At 57.2% G+C, this 7792-nt stretch overlaps 1 long non-coding RNA gene across 1 annotated transcript; it reads right to left on the reverse strand.

Annotated features, from left to right (window-relative positions):
- Positions 1 to 721: 721 nt before the first annotated feature.
- LOC139828737 (uncharacterized) lies at positions 722 to 7507 on the reverse strand. The gene is made up of 3 exons (XR_011740630.1): positions 7379 to 7507; positions 1829 to 2018; positions 722 to 836 (listed from the first exon to the last, which is right to left on the reverse strand). It is a non-coding gene; the product is annotated as an uncharacterized lncRNA (long non-coding RNA).
- Positions 7508 to 7792: the final 285 nt, after the last annotated feature.

A 7792-nucleotide genomic window follows, 5' to 3' on the forward strand; every position in this document is an offset into this window, starting at 1 on the left:
GGGTCCCTCCTCGCTTGGAGGAGCTGTTGCCCCAGACGCACAGGCTCTGCCGCTGCCTCCGTGTCACTGTGACTCTGATCACCCACCCCATCGCATCCATCCCCCAGGGGACACAACGGGCCTCTCTCCCCATCCTTCACAGTTCCTGGCTGTACGAGGCTACTGAGCGGCTGTGCAAGGATCTGTCCCAGAGCTCGTCGTTATGACGAGGCTTTGCTCTCAGCCAGGTGCACAAGCAAAAAGGCCCTGGGCACTTCTTGCCCTCTGACTCTTGAGCTAGTCCAAACTGGAGTGGTCCAGGGCTTGGACCGAAGACCAGAGGTGCTGGCTTACCAAATATCCTGCCAGGGTGGAATTTTCACGCAGAGAATCGCGGTGGCATCGGTTCAGAGCAGGGACGGGGAAGGCGATGCTCGGCACCTCTTCGATAAACCTGCCATGCAAAGAGAAAAGGGACCAGTGAAGGAAACAGCAACAAGCTCAGGGCAGCCCCCAGGGGATGCTGCTCCTAAAGCCAGACTGGTGACCTGACCCAGCACCAGCTGCTCGGGGTGAGGCTCACGAGCAACTTGCCACCAAAATCCCTGGGTGGATTTTCCTCCCAGGGTTGTTTTCTAGCAGGCACCTGGTTTATCTGGCTCCCCAAGGGGCTGTGCAAGAGAAGCACAGCTCTCCTCACCCTGCCATGGAAGGGGACTTGTCCCTCTCCCGCTTACCTCTGTTCCTTGCATGCCCATAAGGATCAGGACAAACTCGTGGCCAGCCACCAGGAACACACCTCTGCTCCCTGCTCTGTTCTCCATGGGATCCCAGGCAGCCGTGACCACACTTTCCTGCTGCTCAAAGGGTTGATGTTTACGTCAATACATTTTAATTGTAACCATTGGTAGCAATTGTACAAACAGGAAGCATTCAGAGAGGGCTGAGAATTTAGAGGAGATGGTGCTGAAAGAGCAAATTCACAGCAACAGTTAGAAGGGACAGGGCGAGAGCTCAGGGATGAAGGATCAAGCAAGTACCAGCACTGGGGGAGGTGAATTACTTAGGTGCTAGAGCTAAAAAAGGAGTAATAGAACCAGAGCATCCAAGTGAGCATCCTAGCATTGCTCACTGGTCCCTGACAGCAGGGGCTGCTGTTTGGGATATAAAAAACTTGGCTTGTTTGAAAAGGAGCTGGTGGGACAGAACTGCAGGAGCTGAAGGACTCGGTATCATCCAGAAAAATGAATGAGTGAGCCTGATCCCCAAACCTGGCTGCAGATTTCCAGCAAGCAGGTGGATGTGAAAACCTCTTTGCTTTATCCCAGCCAACAACTCAAGAGCACCCTGGCCAAGGGAACAGCGCTGCTGCCAGCTGGTCCCGCAGGAGCTGGGAGGGCAGGAGGAGGATGTACATCCCAGGGTAGCAAGCTGGGCTTGCACCCTGCCCGCCCTCCCTCCTCACCCCCACCCCGCCGGTTCCTGCGCCCGCAGTGCCCCCTGCCTTCGCTGGCACAGGCCACGCTGTGCCCCAGGCCAGCTCTGCTCCCAAAATTTCATGTAACCTCAGCCTTGAGACAGCCCCATGCTGGAGGAGCAGAGCAGGCAGGAGCTTTTGCTGCCATTGAGACACAGGACATCTGTGCCACAGGGTCCCTTCGCACAGCAGCTTTGTGAACAGGCAACAAATTTGCTAGAAGGCAGCGCCAAGATTCATTGTCCTTGCTCTTTGTTAATGACTTGCAAATGGACTTTGGTTTCATCACCTACATTCAGCACCCCTAATTATCCAACAGATATGGTGAGGGAACAAGCACAGTTGAGGCTGACGGGCACCGCACAAACTCACCTCTCGGCTTCACACTCCTGGAAAATTTACAGAAGGTGACACTGTCACCCACCACTGCTGTTTGTACCTTGGACCGTCTGCTCCAACACCGACACCAGCCACCTCCAACTTGACAAACAGGAGCAAGCGTCACCTTTGCAGAAGCTCAGCGGGCACATGAACGTGTGTTCCATCCGTTCCCCCCACAGACCTGCAAAGAGGGGAGAGGGAAACCAAACTAGAAAGAAGCTGAGCTAGAAAATGCCTCTCCCTGACCATTCACCCAGCCTAGGGGAAAGGAAAGTCTTTAGTTCCTCTTCTTCTCCTTTTTACGGCAGAAAAGGAGCTGCAGCTCGGGGATGCTGCGTGTAAAATGAGCCTCCGTAGCCCCCGAGCCGTATCCCAGGATTTCAACATCGCGAGTTCCCGTCACGGCTCCCCGGACAGAGCACCCCCCGGGTCCTTTCGCTGCCCCTGCTCCCCAGGGTGTCCCCCTGCCCGGCGGAGGATCCCGGCCGGTTCCCGGGGCCGCAGCGAGCCCAGCAGCCACCAGGTGTCCCTGCAGCCCCGCGCTTCGCCCGCCGCCACCGCCGGGCCGGGGCCGGGGCTGCCCGCAGGGACACGGGGGACAACGGAGCCACCTCCTGGAACTGGAAAGTTGTTTCCCCACCTGTACCCACCCTGGCTGGCAGTTTCTAGGAGTTTTGCTGCCCTGCCGGGTCAGGATGGAGCCAAACCCCGTGTGGAGAAGGATGCGGGAGGGACGTGGGGTGAAGGTGTGACTATGGTGGACATGACCCCACTGGAGCCCAGCTCCTGGAGTTAGTTAAGCCCTGCTTTGGGGCTGCCTTTTCTCTGGCTTAACCTAATGATTTTTTTTTGTTTGGGACGATGCCATAAGCAGGTTTTGAGGGGCTGGATACTTCCCTAGGAGAGGTGCACAAAGAGCCCAGGGCACCGTGGGGAATGGGGAGGGAAGGTGATGGCTAGGGACATGGATCACTCATTCAGGTAGGAAAGAGCATAGGACCCATCAGACATGAGTATTGCCCAACAGAGCAGCTGAGAAAGGAGGACTGGAGAGAAAGCTACCGCTGTGGTCACCAGAGGTGATGGAGAAAAGGAGGCCTCCCAGGGGCTCTTGTACCTGCATGGCTGGAAGTTCTGGGGTCCTGGAGAAGCTGTAGTGATACCAGGGGACCAGGTGGTGTGGGAGACACTGAACCACCCAGCTTCTCAGGCAATGCAGGCAAGGCCGAAGCAGCTGGCAACAACGATGAGGGGAGCTTTGTCACTGCAGGCAGCCACGGCCAAACACCTTCATGCAACCAAGAGCTCTCCTGTCACAGCCAGAGCTTTGCTGGTGGGAAACACCAGCAAACTCAGCACAAGAGATGTGCAGCGATGTGTCAGCCAGCAAGCGCTGCTGATGTTAGTGCTTGGGCTGGTACGGATGGGCTGGTCTCCCACCTGCAGAGGTGGATTTGCAGGGCAGGGGTTGGCAAGGGTGATGCACATGCTTCAGGCAAATCCTCCATCCCTTCCTCTCTCCTCGAAGGCTGTAGGGGGGAATGCAGCTCTGCAGATGCAACAACACCGTGAAAAGCAGCATTTACCCCCTTCACCCCCCGCAGCACGCTCCAGTATCTGTTTGAGTGCTGTCTGCCTTAGTTTCCTCCCCTCTGACAATCTGACATTAATCTCCCCTGCACCACTGTCCTGGTCACGTTCATTTTTATCACAGTTCCGTTAGTGCCAGGCTGAGCTTTCCGGGCGCCAGCGGGGCCCTGTGCACGGTCCTTGCGCCGGTGCTGCCAAGCCCCCCCGGTCCTGCTGCCACCAGTCACCCCAGTGGGGATGTCCCCACCCTCGCCGGTCGGAGCTGCTCACCACATCAGGATACAGAGCAGTGCACCAATTCCGGCCGGGCTTATTTCAGCGCTCTGGTCAACCGCAAACACAGGGGGTTTCACAAACATGGCACGCCAGCCCCGTGCAGCCTAACGGATGCTCCGGCTGCTCCAGGAGACCACACTGACAGCAAAATCCCCAACAGGCTCCCCAGAACGAGCCCAGCCTGGGTTTGGTGTCGCTGCTCCAGGCCAGCTGTCCGGGGGCCAAGGGGGTAAGAAGCCTGAGGTGTGTTGGGCATTTTCGGTTCTCAGTCTGGCTTGTAGTGCTTCAGATAGCACATGGCAGGCCATGGGCAAGACAGAGGCTCCATGGTGAGTGTCTGCCTTCCCCTGGAAGCTCAGGTGCATCTGCAGCCCAGCACAGACCTACCTACACAGAGCAGGATGGTGCCAAGCCCATGCGTGACCGATGCTGGAGGAGCTGGGCCAGGCAGGCAACGATATGCATTCAAGTTCCCCACCACTTAATGAGTTATCAGGGCTAATAAGTTATCACAGAGAAACAAAAGCTGGTGCTGCGTGCTGCTGGGTGAAGCTGTGGTTTCAGCAAGGAGCCTGGGCAATCACTGCAGCTCACTGACGGAACAGCTCCTTGCACAGCAGTAAATGCCTCTGGCACTGGGTTGCCAACCTCCACAGCTCTGCTCAGGTACCCCTTTCTACTCAGTTAAATTTGGCTCCTGGTGACTGAGGCTTCAGCAAAAATCTGGTAAGTAGGAGCATGACTGAAGCATCACAAAAAGGCCTGCACGCTTCAGGAAATCCCATGTACAGGCATCGGCTCACACCCCGGGGAAGCAGCACCCCACAGGTGACACCCTCCCCACAGCCCCTGCTGGGGCCCCATCCAGCACACCCATCCCCAGCTCTCCAAGGCGGCCTGGCCCCCCATTCATGCCCACAAAGGCCACGTTCTTGGGCAGGAGGTGCCGCACCAGCTGCCGGTCCCCTAGTGACCACACTTTCCATGGCTGCACCGGAGCACACGGCCAGCCCTGCACTGCTGGTGTGGGGCTCTGGGTGGGGAAGCTCTGGGGAGCAGAGACTCAGCTTTGTCACTCTCCAGGTTTTAGCTTCTAGTTGCTTCTGAATGCAAAAGATTTTTTAAAGAGAAGAAATACCCCTCTGCATACGTTGCCTGTTTACCTGCATGTCCCCCCTGCTTTTCCCAGGCTCTGCATGTATGTCCCATCCCAGGGATCTTCAGAGCTCCCTGATGGCAGTGATGGCCTTGGTGGCACAGAGAGATAAGCTGGGAAAGAGCTGGCTGCTGCAGGGGATGCTCCATGCCACGGTGAGCTCCCCCTGCCCCAAGGTACTGCCAGACTCCCCAAAATTCAACAGTACATTTAGTTCTTCTTGACCAAATATAAGTTATAAACCCAGTAACTGGAGAAGCAAGTATCTGACCAGTGATATAGGTACCTTCATACTCCATAGATGCATCCTGGGTGAAAGGGCTCAACCCCTTTTCGCAGCCAGGGATGGGCAGCACAGACCCCAAAGAATTTGCAAGAGTTACCTGGGCTGTTGGTAGCAAAAAGGCATCAATATCACTCACTACCACCACCTCTTCTCTCTTCCCCTGCCACAGAAGGCCCTGCACCCCCTGTGCCTGCTTGCAGGACCAGTAGAGCTGGGGGGTCCCAGGGCACATGAGGAGGGGGGTCCTGGCAGAGACGGAGCCACAAAGCAGCAGCACCTGCCCCCAGTGCATCCCACCTGCGCCAGGAGATGAGAGATGCTCCTCTCGCCTGTCATCGCTGCAGCTTCGCCTCTTCAAGGTCTTATTGTGCCCCTCTGAGCACATTTGGAAGCTTTGCCAGACTAATCCTGCTTGGTATCCATCCCTTCTGGAGCTGGGAAAACAATGCCAGCCCTTAACTTTCTAATCCTGGCAGGCTGGGGAGCACCTACGCTTTGCTTTGAAGGCAGCCCTGCCTGCACCCATCTGTGGGGCAGGGCTGGGAGCCTCTGTCCTCTGTTGTTGTCCCCTGACAGCTCCAGGAGGCATCTCTCACCGCTGGCCTGGTGCAAGCACAAGAATGGGACAGCACAGCCTATTGGAGTGGGCTCCAGGAGCCCATTGTTCCCATCTTCCTCTGCAAAACCCAGCTGGAAGGGAGAGCCCTGCAAGCCACCATTGCCTGCCCTGGAGCCTCGAGTCGCTCAGGGAGGTTTGCAAAGGGCTCTGGAGCTTATCAAACCTTGTTGGGGGCTAATTTGCCCAGATGCTCCTCCATCCCCTCCCACAGGAGGGCAGGGGGGATGCAGCGAGTCCCGGGGGGATCCAGCAGGTCCTGGTGGGAGGGGAGTAGGGTCGCAGTGCCCTGCCAGCCACAGGGATGCCCTGGGGAGTGCTGCTGCCCTTGTCCCCCCACCCTGCAAGGGACAGGCTGCTGGGGAGCGACGGGGTGTGACACAAACAGGAAAGCTGGCAGGGACCCAGCCCTTCCCAGCTGGGACGGGAAAAGACCCGCTGGGTTGCGCTCAGAGCCTGAGCCGGGCCCATGGCTGCAACAAGGACACCCGAGCACTGGACAGAGCCCACCCCGGCGTGCCCAGACCACCAGACTCCTCTCGGGGTCACCCCATCATTATGTCCACTTCACTGGGGCCAGGTGGCTTCCAGGTCCCCTGAATCTAAAGACAAGAGTCTGTTGCAACCACCTGAGTAGGAGCCCAGAGGGGACACGGGAGGTGGATGGGGCTGCAGGGACCCCACAGCTCTGCTCCGGGGAAGGAGCAGCTCGATGTCTGTGCAGTGTCTCAGCGGTTCCTGGCGGCTGGACAGAAGTGGGAGTTCAGCAGATGAGGAGCCAGGGAAAAGCAAGAGGCCAGAGGAGGGAAAACATCCCGACAAACAAATTAAAAGAACTGAAGAGACATCCAAACTCCCCGGCCCAGAGCCTGGGTCAACAAGCCTGGGGGTCCCCAGCCTCGGAGGGGAGCGCTCGGTCCCGGGGCCGCAGGAGGGCACCATACACCCGCTTTTGCCTGCGACTGCCGCTTGTCCCCAAGGCAGCTGGGACGCCAGGCTGTGCAAAGGCACGTTAAAGCTGCTGAAATCTACATCCTGCTTTCTAGTGCACAGACCCACCCCCCTTCTCCTCCAGCATCCCTAACCCGTTCTCCCCCTCACACACACAGGGGCATGCGTGAGACACGGGCACAGATGTCCCCGCAACGGTGACAACAAGCAAGAGGGAGCAGGACCCAAGGGAAATGTTACCCCAGCAGCTCACAGCACAGGGCTCCCCAGATCCTGATGGCTCCTGGTCCTTCTGGGGAGCAAGAAAAGCCTCATGGCCCTGAGCTACATCTCTCCCAGCAGAGGCAACCTCAGTACTTGGGGGCTGGGGTCAGTGCAGTTTGGTGAAGGGTAGCCCAGGCTCATCACCTCCTGTTGATGGGTGCCCACCACAGCTTTGTGCTCAAACCCACCAAAGTCTGGTGGGGGTCAAACATTGCTGAATGCCCACCTGAATTCAACCACGCTGGTTCCCACAGTGCCTTGTACTCTTCATAGAATCATTTTCGTTGGAAGAGACCCTTAAAATCATTGAGTCCAACCGTAACCTAACTCTGTCACTAAACCATGTCCCTAAGAACCTCATCTATAAGTCTTTCAAACACCTTTAGGGATGATGACTCTTACCACCATGAAGCAGCAAGTTCTCTCTCCTCCAATTCCTTCTCTTTGCAGTTTTCAACCCATTTCATGGAGGAATTTCCATAATGAGGACAGCGAGGCAGTTGTCATTATGCCCAGTAGGGTATTTGCCTGTGGGAGACTGGGGATGGTTTGCAAAACAGAGAGAAAACAGGTTATGTCTGAAGCATTTGCGGCTCTTCCTGCAACAGCACAAAAATCCGCTTGCAGCCCCTGACCTGGCTCACATCACAGCCCATGTGTTTGTTCAGTGGCCTTGAGATTTACACCTGGCTGGTGGGGACGGGCAGGGAGACCTTCAGTCCCAGCAGAACTGCAGCCCGTGACTGTGCTGCCCTGGTCGCCCGCCCCGCTCCAGGCCAGGGATTTCTGGGGTTTGGGATATCCTGCTCCTTCTGC

Source organism: Patagioenas fasciata, chromosome 10 (assembly GCF_037038585.1).
Source record: "Patagioenas fasciata isolate bPatFas1 chromosome 10, bPatFas1.hap1, whole genome shotgun sequence".
NCBI classification, from domain to species: Eukaryota; Metazoa; Chordata; class Aves; order Columbiformes; family Columbidae; genus Patagioenas; species Patagioenas fasciata.